Raw genomic sequence first — 21,408 nt, forward strand, 5'->3', positions numbered from 1 at the left:
CAACACCTGCCAGAGGCAGGGACACCTCAGCACTAAGGGGGTGAGAACAGGAAGCAAAAACTTCCTTCCACCAGAACGATCACATCCTTCCCTCCAGGGAAGCACCGGGTGAGGTCTGCTACTGCTGAGGGCAGGCTCTGGCCCACAGCATCCCACCCCATTTCTCCCAAGCAACCGATGGGAGAGGCCACCACGCTCCTGCAACAGATGGGAGATCTGGGTGAGCAGCAGGACCAGTGCTGTGTCTTCCCCACCCTGTTATTCCGGGCAGCTCTTCCCAGGTCAACGTGCTGCTTCCCACCATCCCTGCCTGTGGAGAAGGGGACCCCCTTGCTCCCCTCCCACCCTACACACCAGGGCACCCTCGGACTGAGCTTTGCATTGGATTAGCACCCAAAATAGCTGCACATATTTTCCCCTCTTCTACCCTGTGAATGTCGCTTCACACCCCACGCAGAGACGCCCCAAACTACACGGCTGGTGCCTGAGGACCCACAACTCAAGGAGTAACTGCCCGTCTTCAGTACAGCCTGGCTTTCTGTGGGACTGATCCTTCCCTGCCCACGGAATAAGGTTTTAGACCCTTTCCCCCTGCAAAAGCACAGTTCAGGAGCAGCCCATGCCTATGTTCTGATGTCATGTATAACTGAACGTGATGGCAGGAATCTTTTAATGCCGCAAAACAAGACAGAGAGGTGCAGAGAAATGGGTAGTCCACTCAGTGTCTAATAAAACATAAGAAAAAAAAAAATCATCCGGTCAACATACATAACTGTATTTGGTTCCCCTCCCTCTTTTTAAGGGACAGCTTTTGATACCGTACTTGCAAAAACACATAATTCAAAAAAGGAAGGAAGTGCTTTGAGGGTTTTTTATTTAAAGCTTGACAGGATAAACGAATCGCAGTCTCATTAAATCACACAAATCTCAGGCTGCACACAAGAATAAACCACGAGAAATAGGACGTTACAAATCCTCATGCAGTTCTACACTTCCAGCACAACAGCTCATTTTATTTCTGCTCTTGGCAAGGTTAGAATAAAAGGCTTCTTTTCTTTGCTCCATAAATGTTTTTAGATGCTATATTACTTGAACTTAACACAGCAGTAATTGCACTGAAAAAGGGCAATCTGAATTGCTTCCTGAAAGAAGGAAACGTTTATACTAACAAACGCATGAACAGAGAGCACAGTTACAAAAGGTCTGTTTCAATCCTATCACAAAAAAACTTGACCAAACTCACAAACTCTTCCAGGCAGAAATGGTTGGAGAATTTTGATTTTCCACTCAACAATGTTTCTGAGATATACTGATTATCCGTCTCTCAATATAGCAGTAAATTTTACATCCACAGAGTATGTTTCTACTGTATGTTCCAATAAAGCAAGTCCTATAGGCACTGTGTTTTGCTTGCTTTTTATTACTTTTTTATTAGACTCTAGTTTGTCTTTTTACATTTGTTACAGAAAGCAAGCAAGCCCTTGTTTTAAAACTCTAAAAAAGAACAATGGTAAATAAATTGTTCCCTATTTCTCAGCTCTATCTCAGTGCCAATTCCTATTTGTTTATGTTAGCAACATAACTTTAAGAGAGCATTTAGAAAATTATCATTGTTAATGTCTCATTTCTATATACTCATATACATACATATGAACAACATACCTTCTATAGGCTTATTTGCTCTAGGCTAAAAGCTTGAATGAAAAGTTTCACCCTGGAAGAAGGCCTGCCAAACTGAGGGATGAAGTCAGTTTAGCACTTGCTATATTACAAATACAACCTTAAATTGAAGTTTCCTGGACTGGAACAATTTTTTCCCCCTTTTTTGTATATTTTAATACTTAACATGACTATGCTGATTATAAGCCAACCTACACTAGCTGGGATGTTTTGTTTGGCTTCATAAAGCAAAATAATGTGGTATTAGTATTTAAAATCTTTTTTTTCTTTCTTTCTTTCTTTTCTCCATTCTGGCACTGTTTTATGCATGGCTCAGGGCAATATTAGTTTAAACTATGACTAGATCAACAGAAATCTCTTCTGTGGGAGATACAGCTGTTTATAACCCGACACAAAACACTGGAACCTGAATCCTGCCTGTCTGGAAATTTTGCAGAGAAACAGGATCTCTAAGAAGTACCATCGTGAAACCAGTATGAGGAATACTGACAATTAAATCAAGGTTGTTGGTTGGATTCTTCATAGCTTTCCCCTTTGTGCAGTCATTACTGCCCATGTGCAGCGCACAATAAGTCTTCTCTCCCAGCACTTGCTATTTGCTCCCTACAAGTACAAACGACTTCACAAGCTGGAAGGTAGCAGAAAAAAAATTAGGTTCTCTGAAAGCTCTGACATGATGAAAAAAGTGAGAAACTGAGGTAAGTGAGAAGCAAGACAGAGCTGCCTAGTTTGCAAGATTATTTGCCTTAGTTGTTTTTGTTATAAAAATGAAATGACGGGATAAGATTCTGAGCCCATCCCCACTGGATACAACTGTGGAATTACCGTTTGATGCTAATTCTCACCATCGTAAGAGACAATGGAATCTAAAACCTTGTATTTTGAGATCTACAGGCTACTACAGATGAATCTGTGAAAGAGTAAATGCTTTTCTTACTAAGATACTTGGCAGAGGTTGTTGACATGCCTTTACCTCTAGAGGAAAGTCTCCATTTGAACACTGGCTTTGAAGTCTGAAGCTAATCAGTATACATGTAATATATTCCCTTCCTTCAATTCTTCAACAGGTGAGATTCACAAAATTTTCATTAAAATATTTGTTAGTATTTCAAATGCTGGCTACGTCTTTTTTTTGGTGTTCAGCCAACAGGCAGGCCTTTGAAATATCACTGATTTCATTAAAAAGCTCTCCTTCTGAGACTGCCTTTAAGCAGCCAAGACATGCAAACCCCCTACCTATCTTTTGCACTCTCTGCTTAAAAGATGCAGATGCATCTGCTTAGAAGATGCAGATGAACTGCATCCTCTTGCCTGGCACAGAGTATAGCTGTCCTCTCAGCAAGATGTCAGACACATCTGAAATTCTCCCTCTCCTCTCCTCTTCTCCCTTGCTGCACACTGGCAACTCAGCACCCATGGGAACAGACTCCCTCCCGGCTGTGGCAAGGAGTAGCTGGGGTCTGCCCATGCTCCCCCAGCATACTTGCCTGCTTGCTTTCCCTTCTGAGACAGCGCTTGATTCTCTTCAGCTTCATGGCCTTCCCAGAAAACATGAGTTTTCCCTCACCGTGGCACCATCTGCCATTTAGGAAGGCTATTAGGAACACTCAAGCCAACACTTTGTAGAATCAGGAAAAAAGTTCACAAGGCTGGAGATGAACTTTGATGTGGTTTTGCCCCTTGCCTAGCATAATACAGCCCCAATCCATGTCTGCAGCTTTTAAGTGCTAAAGGCAGAGGGCAAGTAATAAAGTGAAGCCAATCCACTGCCCTAAATCAATCAGAGGAAGGTTTTCTCTGCCAACATAAAAAGAGACTGTTCTGAAAAAGAAATCTTTGTTTTAACGTAGATTGATTCCTTAGCAACACCCAATCCTGTCAAAGCTATTCTGTTGATGGGGTTTAGTCCTGCTTCAATTCCATACAGACACTAAACAAATGAAAAAAACCCCAACATTTAGTCTGATCTAAAAACTAATGCTTAACGTTTCAAACATTTTCATGAGTCTTGCTTTTATTTCCTCATTTGCATCTATATTTCTAGTCAGCATATGTTAGTAGAGATGTTTTACTAACAGTTAAAGCTGCTATAGCAGGTATAGGGTATACTACACAGGATGACTGCAAGCAAAGCAAAATTTTCCTACTTTCATCAAGTTGGAGTTTTTTTAACTCTTGGAGAAAAGCGCATTGAAGTTCATGCTAAATAGGGGTATAAAAATGCAAAAAGATATACTGGCAGCAATCATAAATGATGCCAAGCAGTGATGAGACTCTTGTTCTGGTGTTCAGCTGTGTTCAGTCTACTCCGAACTTCTCAGATTTTTCAGTATCCGTGCAAAACATTCTGTTGTGCCTGCTCTGCTGTGGCAAAAGAGTAAAATGCTTGTGAATCTGTATTTGGACATGAGGTAGGATAGCAAAGTGCTGGTAATCCATGCTCACTGGTAGGAAACCTGCCACTAGAGGTAAACCTACCAATCACCAAATCCAGTTTGGTGAACTGATCAAACAAAATTTACCAATCCAATAGAGCAGAAGGAATAGTCTATTTCCTTAATTCATTGTAACTTGTACTTTATTTTAATGCCTTGTACAATTTCATAGTACTTTTAGTAACTATAGTGAACTGTATGATATAAAACCCCCAAATATGAAATCTGGTATTACCTCTAACAGACCCTGGAGGGCTGTGAGAGACAACAGGTTATTCCCAGGGAGGAATGGCACAGCTCTCTGTGTTCCCATTACCCCACCACCCCTGCGCTGACACGAAGCTACAGCAGAATCCTGTAGCATCTCACAATCCTGAAGTGACATTTAAGTAGAGGAATACAAAGATTTTAAGATGAATTTACAAGCAGTGGTAGACTGTTCTACTTACAAACCACATTTATTCAAACATATCTTGTGCCGCATTCTGCTTTTCCACTTAAAGAGCCCAATTCTGTGAACAGTAGCAGCCACACGAGCTGGGGGTTTTTGACTTCAGCACAAGAAAGTGAGCACCACTGAGCTTTTCTCAAACAAGCAGACAATACGTTGTGCCCCAGAAGAACCAAAAGAAATACTATTTAAAGGTAGTTGGGGAGGAGGGAGCACCCACTCCCGCAGACCTGAGGTCCAGCTCTGGATGCAGAACCCCACTGACTGCATTTGCACACAAGCACTGACTGCCAGCGCGCACCCCAAGTTCATGTTGCAAATCAGGTAGCTGGATACTGCCACATTTTAGTCTAAAGATGCTGTACTTTTACAGATTTTCTCTTTCTTCTATTTTAACTACTTTTTGAGATTGCTAAATCTCTTCAGATTGCTCCGAAAGCAGCAGAAATTATTAACAGTAACTAATTTATGATGAAATGGACTTATCATGCTAACTACTGATAATTTTTTTAAGCTTTAATTGTTCAAATTTGATACAGCTCTTTAAGAATCCTATCCAATGTGCTTTCACAATTCTCAATGGATAGTATTTATCTGACTTATTTACTAATTACTTCCAAATTACAAGTGTCCCTCAGGTCTGAATCATTTCTGATGAAAGAATGAGCAGACTTACGTAGTTTTATACCATGAGGGAAGAGAAATTAAAGGAAAAGAATTTGTATGGCTCAGATGAAGCAGATGGGAACCTTGATTACTCTTTAAAGTGTTTTCTAACTTTACCACCACATGCAGGTAACAATTTGTTTCTGCTAAACCTTCCATGCCATCGCCATGCCAAGGTCTCCGTTTAGTTTTTTTTTAGTAAACGGAGATAATCATTAAAAGCTATGGCAAAAGCAGTATTCCAGACTGCAGATACTGTAAATGTCACTGTCTCCATAAAGAAACCAAGTGTGAACATGCACATGAAGAATAATCACATCTCTTGAAGCCACTTAAATAGAACATGCCCAAGGGCACGCTGTAGAGCCCCCGTTTCCGTCAGTGGGTAACATATATACTTTCCTTTGCAGGAGTTGGAGAATCCAAGTTTATGTGAATTCTAATATATCACTTTTCTGCCAAACACACTGTTGTAAGAAACAGGCACATTCATGTCTTTAGTTTAAAATCAATTTCACTCAGCTTGGGCATCAGAGAATCGGGGAAAAATAGACTTTTAGTACACAACATTTGCTTTCTAAAGGCACTGCCTTTCTTGGAAAATGTAACATTGTTAATATAATACATACTTTATGTACTCTATGTACGGTCTCTACAGCTACTACTTCTCCAGCATTTCGGCCAGTGACTGATGACTCCAGACTACAGTCATGTGTTTCCTCCAGCATCACCATGTCACTGTAACCACCTCTTGATTTCCAAAACCTCAGGAGAAGTAGCATCCCTATTCTGAACCATCTCCAAGACCTATGAACCAGTCACTGCTGCTGCAAGTCTTGACCCAATCTGTCTTTTTCTTGATGACACTTCTATTCAGCGTGCCTGTTTCCAAGTCACTTGACATTTTCCCCAAGTACTTCTCATACATTGGACTTGCAATTTTCTTCTTTTGTAACCTCACTTCAGATGGATAGAAAATGAGGGGAACCTTTTGCTTAAAAAGGTATTGCATTTCAAAGAACAAAAATGTAACTGTTTTGTTTAGCGAATCTGAATGAAAAACTCCATTTCGGTTTGTATCCCAAAACCACAGTGGAACTGATGTGGTATCAAATATTACTTTCTGAGAAACAGGCAGTGGGGAAATGAGCAACTCTTGTTGCTCTCCTGTTACTGACCGCAATTCTGCTTTATAGCTGATTCCAAACAATTCGGGGGAGGGGGGGGGTGGAAATCACGTATAAAGAGGCTGACTTTAATCCAATGGTAAGGAAGACTTCATACTCTATCACACATATTTACCGGGTGCTTTCTGCACTTACAATACAGTTTTGAGTCACAAAACTCCAGCAGTGTCCTTCTAACAGCTTTATTGTCTTTGCACAGCTGGCTGTTAATGTTTCTGCCTCATTTACTTAAAATGTTAAAAGTGAGTAAATAAGGAAATAATATCAAGGATTTAATGGGGGGTATTTTAATTATTTTAAAGTGTCATACCTTTTAACTATTCTTTAGAAAATAAGTGAGCAAATTCAGAAACAGGGTTCAAGTGGCACTATCAAAAAGCAAACTACTGTAGAAAGAGGCCTTTACTTTGTTGCGCTTCTTTCTTGAGCTGGATCAGATATCTATCTTAGCCATGCTGAATTTCTCAGCAGTCAAGGCTATGAATTACTATTGGCTGCTTGACTGATTAGACATGGTACTGGTATGCCTGAGACCTTCCAAACACAGCAGGGGTTACTGCAGCAGTAGACAATACTATAATATCGCAGTATTACAGGCTGTGTAGTTTTCTATCCCTTCTCTCAGCTTGTGCAATGAGTTTATGAGACTCCTTGGAACTTTCACCTGCAAGTACAGGATGGAGTAGCACCAGTAGTAACTTGAAGTTTTGCGGCTCTGCAGTCTGAAGAGCGCAGACAAGCTATTTCTAGAAATGCCAAGAAGATAAAAATTCATTGAGGTGATCTCCTCCATGGGGGCCTCGCTTACTGAAGAAATCATTCAGGGAGTCTCTATGCAGAGCACTACATGCCATGCAGCGATGCTTGAGCTAGCTTAGGAATCAAAAGATGCATCCTCCTATCTATGTATTTTGCTTTGCATTTTCTCTTGGATGGCTGTGGTTTTGGTGCTATCACCACCTGAAGAATCCTCAGGGCACTTTCAACTGTGACTAGTTATTGTTTTAAAAAACAAAGAGTCTCTGTGTCCCACAGGACAAAAGCAAAGTTCCACATATACAGCGTGCTCTAGCTGTGCCCTTATTTATCTCACGACGACCTTGCAAGAGCAACTTATATTCCAGTGACTGCAAGGCTTAATTATTTTAATTCCGTGGTCCAGGAGTTTTCAGCGGGGTTTCTCTACCGCTTGCAGCTTTTGCAGACTGTAGCAGTATATCTGATCACTGGTTTAAGTAGCTGTGATCACATTACACCCACCCCGCGCTCTTCTCATTGGCTGCCTATATAGTGGCAGATTGATTTTTAGCTGGCTCTGTTGGTCTTTTTAGTGTTCCTAATAATAAAACGCCTGAGCAAATAGAAAACCTTCTGACAGGTATTTTATGCAGACACCCTTTTTCAGGAATTAACCCATGATAATCTACTATATCTTGACAGACAATTGTATGTTTGGTGTGGGATATGTTAGGCAAGAAGCAGTAACCTCCCTCTGCTACAGATGCTAGGGCCATGTACAGATGGCAAACAGGACAAAGCCTGTGCCTTGCACAGACATGGAGCATCTCCTGGCCTCATGAGATGCAGAGCTCAGCAGGCCTGAAAGAAAGTCCTACCAAACACTGGTCAACAGCACCTTGTCTCTTCCAGGAGCAGCATCTCCTCGCTTCTGCCGAGTCTTTCCTGGTGCTTTTAAACTTGAGCCCCGGAAAGAAAAATACAGTTGAGCATCGACTTCAAACACTCTCAGCCCCTGCCTCGGGGTGAGGGCTCATTCCAGCCTGACATCTGTTCCAGCCCTGCTCGCTCCATCTATGAAGTGACTCAGTCAGATTAATTCAGTGTCTTTAAATACAGTGTATTTAGAGACCTTTGCTCATGTGGCTCCATCTAACAATAGCGTGTATCTGCAATGGCGTACTTTGGTCTTCACATCATTCAGAAAACAGCACCCAGAGCAGAGGACAGGGCTGGTGCACAACCAGGTCTCACTCCTCTACAGAATTAAGTCACAGCTAAGGTGCCCCTAACTTGAAAAATAAAACGCATTTCCAAGCCCACAAACATTTTCTCTGTATTTTCTAATGCCTATCTGAAGTTTTGCAATTTTGGCAGCTAGACGTTTCAGGCTACAGATGTTTTGACACAATGAAGAGCAGCTCAAGAGCACACATGGAGAACACTGATCCCAGTCTTAGGCTATTGCCACCTTCATGGCTTCCACAGCAGGAACTGCCACTAGGGAAACCCTGAATGACAAGATGGCCATCAACCAGAAACATTTTTCGCCTGGAGGTGAGAGTATAACTAGGCCAACAGAAACACTCTCTTCTACCAAGCAGAGAGGGAAAAGCTGTATTAAACAGCGAGCTCTCAAACCAGACACTCCAAAAAGCTCTCCAGTGATAGTCAGGTGGGAGTAGCACTCTACTATGACTTCTTCTCCAGTGGATATAGGGCTAATGCTTCTGCCTTACCATGTATGCCTATACACAGCCACGCACAATTTGGCTCCAACCTACACTGCTTTGAATTTATCCTTTAAAAAAAAAAAAAGTAAAATAAATAGCAAAAATACTATCAGCCTGAACAAGAAATAGCAGTGACCAATTACAATGGAATGAATATCAACTATGCAGAAATATTTCTAATGGAGAGATTAGCTTTCTATAACAAACTCTGGTTTTAACCTTCATAACTTCAACAAAGTAAAACCCAGTCACATGAAATTTCACAGTCATGGTCTTGTGCCAAGGAAAGCTTCTCTGGAAACTTTGAGGTAGATCGGCCAAGGCATCTTGGAGATACGAGAGTTCCAGAGAAGTGAGGTGTTCTACATTTCTTGGACTGTTTCCTAATTTTTTTTGGCTCACCATAACTTAAAAATGGTTGGCTTAGACATTCCAAATTTGCTTGGCTACTACTGGTGCCTTTGACTAGTGGCAGGCTATTTTATTACTGAATGTGGGTTTGTGCAAATTCTGAGCGCTGCAGTTGTTAACACCACATGTTGGCTTCCATATACCATAGGCAAGCCAGCCTGGCCCACTGCAGGCTCCTCAGTCACCTCATCAACTGTGCTCAGGAGGCAGCACCAAAGCTCAGGACCCTTCCCTCAGGTCCAACTGGGCGTAAGAACTTGGCTGGACTTTACAGTGTCTGTGGGGGAGCTACATTTCATCAGGCTGAAGAGAAATGGTCCCAGGGTGCTTCCAAGCCTTGCCAGTACCAAAGTGCCTCTCTTGGAAAGGTAAGCACACCCCAAGCACAGATGGTTTCCTCCCCAGACTTCTTGTCGTCCTCCTACTATTCCTTCAATCCATACTTGGCCTTACTCTCTGATGTGCCCAAAAAGTTTCCCAGGGAACACCTGCTTAACTCCCAAGTACCCTCTCCTCCATGGATTACTGATCTAATCTATTTTCCACGTCCATTTCCACGGTGATTGCAAACTCTGTGCTGGGGTCTGGGTGCTTCTACTGCAGCTTGTTCCCTCTCTCTGCTCCACTCCCTTGGTCTCCAAGGCCCTCTTCTAGCCTGGGAGCCTCGTACACATAGACACGACATATACCTCATTAGACTTCTGGGCAGGAAAACCCAGGGGGAAGATCGCAGCCCTCAAGAAGCAAATTTCCTCTGAGCAAACTAAAAGCTTTGGTGAACCCTGGAAAGACTGTGGGTAAGGAATTCGATGCTGGTGGGGACTGCTCTGTTCACAATCCTGATTTTGATAATGGATACTATGACAACCTCATGTATCTCTTCACACAGCCTTCAGCATGGTCAACTACTTTATACAATTCTCCTTAATCTCTGATATTTCCTTTGACAATGACTATCACCTGCCAAGCTGCCAGGAAAACAAGCAGTGCACAGCTGATCAGTGGTGGAAAACATTAGGCCATTAAAAACACTTCTCAGTGAAGTATGTTTCTACATAGAAAGTGCCTTGGTTGTGCAGAGACCTACTCTTTTTGAGATGCACACATGCATGACTCCCATTCACAGGAGCTATGCGAGTGCATCCAAAGCAGAATAGGCTTGAAAGCATCTACATTTACCAAACACTGATCCCACACAGAAGTGCCTTTTAAGAATGACACATCCTTTGACCTACTGCATCTTACTTTTGCTCTTCAGAAACAAAAGACTTTGCAACGACCATGTCACCTACATTTAAAAAACAAAAATGGCGATAGGAGCACAAAAAAAAAATCTTACCCAACTGCATATTCATCAGAGCTCTTTCATTTGTACTGCCTTCATATGTCTGTTCTGTCACCTTTTAAATGCAGATAATCTACCTCAGAGGTTTGCTCTTCTCGGGAGAGACCACGCAAAGCTCAGCCAAGTTTTGGAAAACACGCAGCCCTGTGCTGGCTCAGCACAAACCTGCGGAATGCCAAGGAAAGCTGCCGGAGGAGGACTTCTCGCAGCCTCCTGCGGAGCTCCTGCCTCCACTGCCCTTTGGGAAGGGGTGCTACCCCGCTCCATCTCGCTGGCCACTGCGTGAGCTAACGAAAAGAGCATGAGGAGGATCTGTATGCACTTTCCTCCCCCTCTCAATCCACAGAGGGCCAGTCACAGTCTGACCCTAACTTAACACTCAGGCTGTAAACTTACTTAACACTTGTAGAAGAATTTATTTTCTTCAAGCATACTGATGGCAGCATATGGCCCATCGACAGGTTTATTATTATAAGACACTTTTTCCACTAGGTTATAGTCTTTTTTATAAACATATGTTTCAGCACATAATAAAACCCCTAAGAACTGTTTCTGAAACATAATCACTATGCAGGCACAGAAACTACTTTTCAAGGTTTGTCAAGATAATGAAAGAAACAATCTTTTAAGGGACTTCCCGTTTTCTAAATGTCTTCTTCTAAATGTCTTTTAAATCTAAGCATACCAAGAGTTATGCATGTTAAACAAAAAAAAAAAAAAAAAAAAAAGGAAAAGTGAGTTCTCTTTGTTAATGCCACATTATTCTCCTTTTTGTCAAAGCAATCATTTTTATACTTAGTAAAACTTCTCCTTCCGCTAAGTAGACCTTTTAACTATGCTTTAAATCAGAACATGTGTTTTATGGGTGAATGATAAGCTTCTGAAAAAAAGGCAGCATATTATAAAGAAAATGTCAACACCACACTGCTACAGTCATGCGAACTCATCAGTGTAAAACCACCCTTGATATTCTGTGCCCTTCAGCTGTGCTAATAAAAGGTCTGTGTGGGGAGTCAAGGTAGTTAGATTGTGCCCTTGCATCCATCTGCAAGACTATATCCAAGTTAAATGTCTGAAAACATGTCACTGCTTGATTTTCCTATAAACCACACTGGTGTTCTTAAGAAATAAGGCTTGTTGTCTATGTACCTCTAATGCAATTTCTATGCTAGCACCACAACCTTTAAGGGGAAAAAAAAAATTAAAAAAATCACATAGTGTACACTGCTTTCTTCAAAAAATTCCGGCACTCTTCTTATTCTTAATGCTTCCTCTGTAATGCCTCCTGATGTATTTAGCCCAAGCAGGCTTTGTTTTAAAACCAGCTTCTTCAACACATCAAAATATGACCCAATTCCTGTATATTTGCTAGGAGCTTTGTTTCCTACCACCCAAGTTTATTGTCTCCTGTTGAAAGGAGCCTGCAGCTGGAATACAAACTAATACTCAACAGGGGTCTAGATCCAAAGCCCACTTAAAGGCAGTTCAAGACTTTTTACTGATTTTACGGGACAAGGTATCAGACCTGTAGTTCACTGAACACACTAGACACCTTCCAGACTGTATGATACAATATATTAAATACTCCGTAACTGCTAGAAAAGAATTTTGTGACCACCTTGAACATTTCATTGATATTTAGGGTATTTTGGGGGAGAAAGAGCACTTCTGGTCGTCCATGTCCTCCTCCCCCCCTGCAATGACACTCCTCACAAAACATAGCTGTTTTAAGACACTGGAAAAAATAATCAGTCACCAGCAGATTTGAAGCTTAAAGAAAAAAAAAAATCCCTAATTTTATCACAGGCATACTGTTATAATTGGCATGCGTGATCTCGCATTCAAAGAAAACTCATTTGTTAAAATTAATCACTGACTTCTCAGCCAATTTGTCAGTAACTACTATCAAGTCTGGACATGATTAGCTTCACTGGGAGATACCGGGTGCCCTCTATAACGCTTCCACAGGATGAAATCCTAAACCCCATGAAGCCTTTGAACATTTTGCAAGGAACTTACTCCCATGGAGCCAGGGCCTCATGGATGCTGCTGTAGGCTCTACTTTTTTTTTTTTCTGCTTTTACAGATTAAGCCTTTCTAGGAGAGACAGGCCAACAGCTCCGACAATAAAACGTGCTCTTTCTCCACCAGCAGACAGAGCATGATGAGCAATCAAGGGTCCCTATGCTGTGTTTGGAAACACTTAACTGGCAGGATCGGTTTGAGGCTAAGATGAGGCGTGATGTGCTTGTTAGCCACTCTAACGAGTCTTTCAACAAGGGGGCTGGCTCTGCTCATCTAATTGCAGTGGCTGCTCCTATGATGTGGAAGCCCGTCTATTAGAAAGCACATTTCACAGGTGACTAAACAGCCATCAGATGGTAACAGCTTTCATTTGTTAGTGACCTCCATTCCCTGCCACAGTATAAGGGTGAACAGCCCAATACCCCGTTATCAGTCCAGAGCCAAACACCTCCTGGTCTGCGTGGTGAATTATAAAATATCTACAACATTTTTCAGATTTGCAATGCATTGTGTTGAAACGGCACCTTGACCTAGCATCTTCTTATCTAGGAATCAGCCTTGGAAAAGAATGTCAAATTCTGCACTACTCGGTTATGCAAAGACTGAGGGCATTTTGCACCGTGATTGTAGAGCACATCGCTACATTTTTATACCCAGAAGGTATGTACTTAGGTCCCTGTCCCTCAAACAGAACATCGTGGGCAGTAGAGACAGGATCAGGGCCTTTGCTGAGGGGCAGACATGACAGTGACCAGTCCAAAAGCAGTCCTTCCAGTGACGGACTGAAAGGCAAATCCGCTACCAAAATTAAATACAGTACTTGGCATTGCAGAGCTACTTTAAGCTGAGGATCCTATAAAGATCCCTCATCAAATTTTTACATCCTCCAGACCTTTGGCTCCATCAATGACATAATGGATTCACAAAGTTGCAGAACAAATCACTCCATCTCACTAAGTCCTCCATATCTGGTGGGCTACATATCTTCCACCCAGACAGATACATATCACAAGGGAAGAAGAAACTTTCCTTTCTACAGTTAACAGCCATTTGGTTCACATGATTTTGTGTTCCGTCCCCAGAGAGCACTCGCAGTCGTTTCACAACTCTAGCTATAAAAAACACCCTAATCTCAGATAGTATTTATACAACTTAATACAATAAACAGTGGATTGTACAAAACCTGCGGTGAATCCGACTCCGATGACAATCGCAGAGCTATGCAATGAATAACATTTACTTTTCATTTACATTTAGATTTCTGAAGTGCCACCTTCCAGAAAGCACAATGTGATGGCAAACACAACCAGCCGTAGGGTCACGTCTCAAATGAAACGTAACAGCAACCCAGACCACCACATCTCAGAGCCCAGCTCTGCTCCACTTCCCCAGCTCCCACCCAACCTCCGGCCGTCTTCAGCAACGTGGAAGATTTGGTCTCTCTGAAGTGACCGGTGTCAAAGGGGGCTTTGAAGTCCTGTAGACCAACAGGCTCTGTCAGAGCAACTGTCAGGAGCAAGTTCCCAAGGTCAAGGACCCTCATCAAGAACACTGGCAACAGCTCCCTGACATTTAACCCTTCAAGCATTTATCCTTCTGGAAAGAGCCGAGCTCAGAAAAACGCCTACAACAAACACAATGATTCTGGCATCCTTTGCCCTCAAGGCCAACTACCAAAGCACTTTTTTTCTAGTCTATGTAAAATTTTCAGACCAAATAAAAATAAATCTGAACTTCTTTACAAAATTGCTTTTCCCAGAAGGGTTACTGATCAAGAAAATCAGTTTTCTATAGTTGCACCGTTAGAAAAGACTGGATCTAAAATACAAAATGTTCATAAAACCAATAACAAATACCAAGTCTTTTACATCATTCTCAGGTATAATATGGTAGTTGCAGTCAGCTTTTCATAGGATCTTGCACCCTAAGTATGACACCGTGACTTCTACAGGAGGAAGATGGCATTTATTATGGAATTAATGTATGTGATTAAGCACACGAAGAAGGGTTCACTGTATCTGAACCCTTTACTGTAAATTCTTTGTGGCACAGATTTCATCCCATGCCACTACTTTTACCTTCTTAAAATCATTTTCAAGACAAACAATGTCACTGGAAGAAATACTATTAACTTCAGTAACCATTTAAAAACTTTCAGAAAAAAAAAATTTTAACTTACCCATTTGTGTCATGGTTTGGTGGATACCTAAGCATGAATGATAGAGTTTTAAGGAAGATCAAAACACATTACCATAGGATGGCACGCAGAACAATTGTTCTGAATTACTACCAGCAAAATCACAACGCAACTGCTTCTAGTTATGCAAACTGGAAACGTAGTGGCACGACTGCAAATGAGAGCCTAAAAAGTGCAAAGTTCAGGGAAAAGCCATGCATGCAGCTGCTCCAAAAATAACCATGGTCAGATAAAAGTCTGAAAGTAATTATTTGGGCTGAATATTGTACACAGACCACTGCACTAAGCTTCTATAATTAAACAAGACAAAAGTTCAGATGGTGCCTAATAAACCATTTACTACATTAATTATATTCAAGTGTAGCAGTCTAATGCTTCGTAATAACTAACAACAAGGGGAATAATTTAAAGAAAAGTATCTGATGTTGTCAATTTCTTTCTTTTTCCTTCATTAGTACCAATGTTACTAGCCAGCCTTTCTAACACACTTCAAACGCGTGAAAGGGATACTGCTTAGTGCCAGGAAGAGCTATTCAAGGGTTGTAAACCTTCACTCTGAGGCAGCCAACAGTCTTACTCGACAAAAATGATTTCTGCACTACAAAAGTAGCAGAAAAGCCAGATATTCCAATCCTTGAATCAAGTTCCTACGCCTTTGTTCCAAAGTTACGGCGTCACAGGGGTGCCCAGTTTCTTTGTAGCAGCAACAGCATCTCAACAGACCTTCGCAGATCAACAGATTTCCCACTGACCCTATTCCCTGGATTTGCCTTCGCACCGATCACACAGCATTGGTATACAGCTGCAATTTTAATAGTATTTGCAGGAATTTCTTATCAAGATAATTAATATTAGAGAGTTATTTAATATATTTTGGCTTCTTTTAATGCCATCAGTAGCTAAACACATGTAAAATGAGCCAACACCATATGCCCAATTACTCCTCTGTAGACTGCCAGCCAATCGCTTAGCAAATACAGAGAAGTTCCCAAAACACAATCTGAAAATTACCGCAGAGAGATTTGCATACAATTTCTGATAGACCAGTAGCATTCCAACAACTTATGTAAAATCCAGCATGCTCCACTAGTATACGCAGTAACTAACATACACAGCATCAATTCACAATGTAATCATTAGGATGCTACCAACAGGATGCTGTTTTATCTCATTTCACTAATCTGAAATAGAAAAAAAAAACAAACAGATTCTGTAGGATTACAATTATTTTCTATTTTGCTTTCTTAATTTTAAATCAGGAAATGGTATCCCCAGGTTTTATTTATGCGCAACTCTATGTTTAATCTAAGAGGGTATATAACAATCATTTTGCAGATTTCAAAGAAGGACAGAGATAAGGTGAACATATAACGTTATCCATAGTCTTTCCACTGGGACGTTTACATATGCAATCCTAACATCCCTTTAAGCTCATTTTATAAAGTTTTTATAACACTTTCCCTATTGTTTAGCCTTTCTTTTCCTTTCCTCAGTAGAAAACACATCACAAAACACAGATGGAGAGGTCTGCAACTTTGCAACAAACCTCTTAACGTTTCGTATACATCCTCCAACTCTGACTGCACAGGGTGGACAATGCTGGGAAATCCTGTCCTCTGCCCAGATGAACCGCAGAAGAAAAAGACTTCTCTGACTATCACATCAGGAGTTGTGGAGGTCCTAAACTCCTTCACAGAAGACTTCTGCCTACAAATAGTTCAAAGTCTTCACTTACAAGATGTCAAATCCAGCACTTTCCCAGCAAACGGCAAGTGGAGCTCTGCCTGCTTCAGCAGAGGTGTCTGCCAAGATGCTCCTTTGTTGTCAGCTGCAGAATCAGTGCCAAATATCCTTGGGTTTGAATACACAGGCAGGACCTCACCTCCAGACCCTTTATCACAGCTTCTCATCCAGCAACAAATAGCACATCTTTTCCCAAGAGTGCAGCTTTTGGTCTTAGCAAGACACACAGAAAACCAGTAGGTAACCCCCACAGGATTTCTAGTCAAACAGTATTTTAGTCAGAAAGCACCTTGAAGGAAAAATACCTCTAAACTATACTTTGAATTTAAAATAGTAACACAAAAACCTGTTTAAAAAAACAACTTGCAAGAGGTTAATCTTTAAATGGAAAAAATGTAGTCATTCTTTCCCCATATCCAAAAGCCCCACACTATCAAAACCAGCTGAATTACTTTTGCATGAGTTTTCCAAACAAGAAAAGATCTATACATATATATGTATTAAAATTACCTGGATGCAGACGCCACGCCTGGAAAGTTTCATCTCAAAGGGTTAAAGTTCAGAAAGTTTACAAGACTGAAAAAGGAAAATCAGATTGAAAAACGAGCAAAAACCTTAACCTTGAGGTTTGCTGCTGCCTCCTGCCTACCACTTAACATTTCTCTCCGCATGAAGAAATGAGATGACTAAATCTTACTCCAACAGTTATCAACTAAATTACTTGAACGAGTAACCTAATCAAAATTCTTTCTAGTACCAACGGAAACACATTACCATGACAGAATAAACTACAAATGGTAGTTGAGTATTAGAGATGATAATGTTCCTGATAAAATACATAAACAGACCGCAAAAGTCATCTACACTGCTTATTAGAGGTAAATTTGCAGAGACCTTTTTTTTTTCTTTGAGAATATCGATTTCTATATGCTAATACGACCGCCTAACTCTTTATAAGCGCAATCTGCAAAAGCAAATATAGAACTAATAGAATAGCCTTGAAAAGCAACCACAAAAAAAGGGTCTCATTTAAATTCCTGGAAAGCACTGCTTCTCTAAACATATCTATTCAAGCCCTCTCGAGCAGGCGAACCCTACTAAAAACACACCCTGCACGCCTGAAAACTGTGAAGCCAAGAAGCCACTAAGCTATATGCCACTGAGAATCCATATGGCTTCACGTATAGGATTTGCCTTCCACCAAACGCTGCACAGTAGAAACCCACCCCCTCACCCCCCCCCAAAAAAAAATTATATATCTATATAAAAGTGCTTTCCACCCGGGGGTGCCCCCACATACCTCCGGGGTGCTCAGGGCTCACCGGGCTGCCTGCCCCCCGAGGTGCAGCGACCGGGCCGGCGTGGGTTTCTCCGCCTGGCCGCTTCCCACGCGGTGCCTCTCCCCCCGCATGGTGGTGGCCGCCTCACGCACAAAGCGCGGGCAGACGACGGATCCGAGCCGGAGAAGAGGAGGAGGAGGAGGAGGAGGAGGAAGAGGGGAGGCGGGAAAGCGGGCGGCACCCCCGGCTCCCGCCGGATCGCAGCGGTACCACAGCCGGGAGGTGACACCGGGCAGCGGGCGGCTCGCAGCGGCGGGGCGCGGCACGGCCCCCCCCCCACACACACACTCCCCCTCACATACACACAGTCCCCTCACACACTCCCCCTCACACACACACACACTCCCCTCACACACTCCCCCTCACACACACACACACTCCCCTCACACACTCCCCCTCACACACACACACACTCCCCTCACACACTCCCCCTCACACACACACACACTCCCCTCACACACTCCCCCTCACACACACACACACTCCCCTCACACACTCCCCCTCACACACACACACACACTCCCCCTCACAGACTCCCCCTCACACACACCCCCCCTCCCCTCACACACACACACCCTCCCCCCTCACACACACACCCTCCCCACACACACACACTCCCCTCACACACACAGCCCCTCAACGGTTGCCGCCACACGGCCGAGCAGCCCCCTCCCGGGATGCGGGGACGCCCCCCGCCCCCCCTTCCACACCCACCCACCCCGTTACCTCACGGGCGGAGCCGGGCGGTGAGGGGCGGCGGTGAGGGCGGGAAGCTGCGCTGGTTGCCGGGCGGAGGGAACCGGGGTCGGGGGGTTCTGTGGCGGAGCGGCCATGCCGAGGGCTGCTCCCGGGGGCCGTGTAGCGCTGTCCCGGCTCATTGTTCGGGGAAGGGGAGAGGAGGGCGGGGAGGCCCCGGCGGGAGGGGCGGGAGCTGCGGAGGGTGGGAGGCGGTAAGCAGCGCTGCGTCTTTTTTTTTGGGGGGGGGGGGGGACCGGGGATCTTCCCCGGCGCCGGCCGGGGACAGGGGGGGGCTGCAGCTTCGGAGGTCTCTGCTGGAGAAGTTCAAAGCGGGAGGGAAGCGGGGCGGGGGGGGGGGGGGGGGGGGGGCGGCAGCTGCCGAGGTCGGGAAGCGTCTCCCGGGTGTGTGTGTGTGGAGGGGGGGGGGTGTCTCCGGTACCACCGAGCTCTGGCACCGGGAGCCCGGCCGGGCCAGGGAGGGTCTCCTCTGCCTGTGGCCGGTCAGGAAAGTTGAAAGGACTGTCCTTTACTCGGCCCCGGGAGGGGGGGGAGTGGGATTCCCGCACCCACGCGGCGTGGAAACGCCGCAGCCAGCTTTGGCTCTTTAAGATTAGGCTCCGTTAATTAAGGAAATATTTTAAGCTTAAAGGTCTCCTGAGAAGAAACACATTATCTCGCTCGTAAAAGCGGGTAGGAAAACAATGCGGTACAGGGCTGTTAGATCGGCGAGCACAAAGGGAAGGAGAGATCAAATAGATGCAGAAGGAGGGACGGTAAATACCGATCGCCCCTGTCGTGCTGCCAGCGCCGCTCCAGCGGCACGGAGAGCGAAACGCCGGCGGTGCGGTCCTTGCTCTCCTTTCTCAGCTTGCTGAAGAGCTAAAAATACCTTAAAGCGTGTTTTACTGTCTTTGTTCGGACTGGCTGGCAGTTTACTTTGCGAATAGTCGAAGTAAGTCTGCGCGTACAAGTCATCAGTGCAGTGACAGAGAACCTTTAATGTGCTGAATCTACGTCCCAAGTTAAGCGGCTGTGTAAATGCATCCGAGACCGTCGGTTCTTTGTGCCCGTGTTTGTAAGGGGTAAGGTGATCGGAGCACCCTGCCTGCAAAAGGCACGCCTTCAACGCCACGAAACGAGCGTGGAAATCAAAACAGTTAGTACTAAAGTAGAAAAGGTGCGGTTTGCTAAGTTAAGAGGTGACATCACAAGGATGTGGAAGACAAAACACAATCAAGAATAGGTTGACGGCTTAAAAAAATATGATTGTTGAAATAACACTCCGTGCCAAAAGCAAGTAATGATTGTAAACCCCAGGGAAATTCATCCACTTACTTATTCCATTTAAATAAGTTGCTTTGCAATAATTGCTTTGCAATTCATGAACAAAAATAACATTTTTTTTCCCCTCGGCCTAGGACATTGTGAAAACAAATTTCAAACCTAGAGCTAATTTCTTCAAAAATATAAAAATCCTCATTTATCAGTGTGATCTGATGTGATACAAATGCGTTGTCTTACCTACATGTGATAAAGGCAACCAAAATGCTATTGAAAGGGACTGCGATGTAGATATATCCACAGATTGGTTCTGTGGGCACACTGCTGCTTGAGGGATAGTCCCATATAGCATTCATTCAAAAATCTAAATTTATAAGCATAATTAGCAATTAAGGTATGCATATTTTCCCATTAATCTTTTTGCCCAGGCTTGCTGCATCTGTCTACAAAATTATGTGCTGGCTCATACAATAAACCATAAGCACATGTTTTAAGAAGCAGAGTGAAAGGTTGACAGTGCTTACTCAATTTTTTAATTTATTTAATTAATTTCAAAGTAGGACTCTAAATTTGTAGAACTCTACAGACTTCTCCATCTGTTACTATTTTAAAATGTGCTGTTCTTTAGTAGGCTCATTTTTAATATACCAGGGAAATAGAATTTCAATTTGGAGTAGAATGTAAATGAATAGCATAAATTAAGTGAATATTACAGGGAAGCCGGTAGCACTAAGATACTCTACATGGGAACCTGAGATAGTTTAAACACAATATCAGGAGAGCTTGTCGCCTGAAGTCTTCCCTGTCTTTCAGCAAAAGACTTCCAGAATGGGCAGTTGGATTGGTGACAAATAACGCTGGTTGAGCACAATTTTTATTGACTGCAGTGGGAGTCGTCCCTACACATCTAAATGTAAAATTTATCTGCAGAAGGCAGGTGGAGTTAGTCTGCAATCCAATAAGGTTTGCGTCTGCCTTTGACATTCTGCTTTTGGCTTAGACTCTGAACTCCAAAATGGAAGAGCTCTGCCTCCTGTACTTCTGACCGTTAGCCTGATTCTGTCTTCAATTTCAGCGGTGTAATAAAGAACAGCTTCCCTGGAAACCAGGAAAGTGAATTGGGATAAGGTCTGCGGGATCAGCATCAGGCCCCTGTGCTGTCGGAGGAGCCCGGGAAAGGGTTTGAGATCAGAGGACAAAGTAATTGCTGGCAAGTCCAGAACGGTAAAGAATTTACTTTCACACGTTCACAGCTTGAAGAATTTGTCTTTTATATAAATTGCTAACAATAGGGTAAAGTTACACAGTTGCTGTTGCTTTGTTATTGAGTTTGACGACTGGTATAGGTGCATCTATCACTTTGTTTTGTTACAGTGTTAGAGCAGTGCATATAAATAAAGGGGATAAATAACCTAATTTACTATGAGCAAGAGTCACA

The 21,408-nt window shown here is 43.1% G+C and overlaps 1 protein-coding gene across 1 annotated transcript in view; it reads right to left on the minus strand.

The window, feature by feature from the left end:
- The window catches only part of ST6GAL2 (ST6 beta-galactoside alpha-2,6-sialyltransferase 2), a 51,199-nt gene extending 32,976 nt beyond the window's left edge, over positions 1-18,223 (minus strand). Inside the window, exon 1 of the mRNA XM_069770159.1 lies at positions 17,912-18,223. The gene's annotated coding sequence lies outside the window, so the exon portion shown is untranslated. The remainder of the gene's footprint in view (positions 1-17,911) is intronic.
- Between the last annotated feature and the right edge of the window lie 3,185 nt (positions 18,224-21,408).

This window comes from Haliaeetus albicilla, chromosome 25, assembly GCF_947461875.1.
Source record: "Haliaeetus albicilla chromosome 25, bHalAlb1.1, whole genome shotgun sequence".
NCBI classification, from domain to species: Eukaryota; Metazoa; Chordata; class Aves; order Accipitriformes; family Accipitridae; genus Haliaeetus; species Haliaeetus albicilla.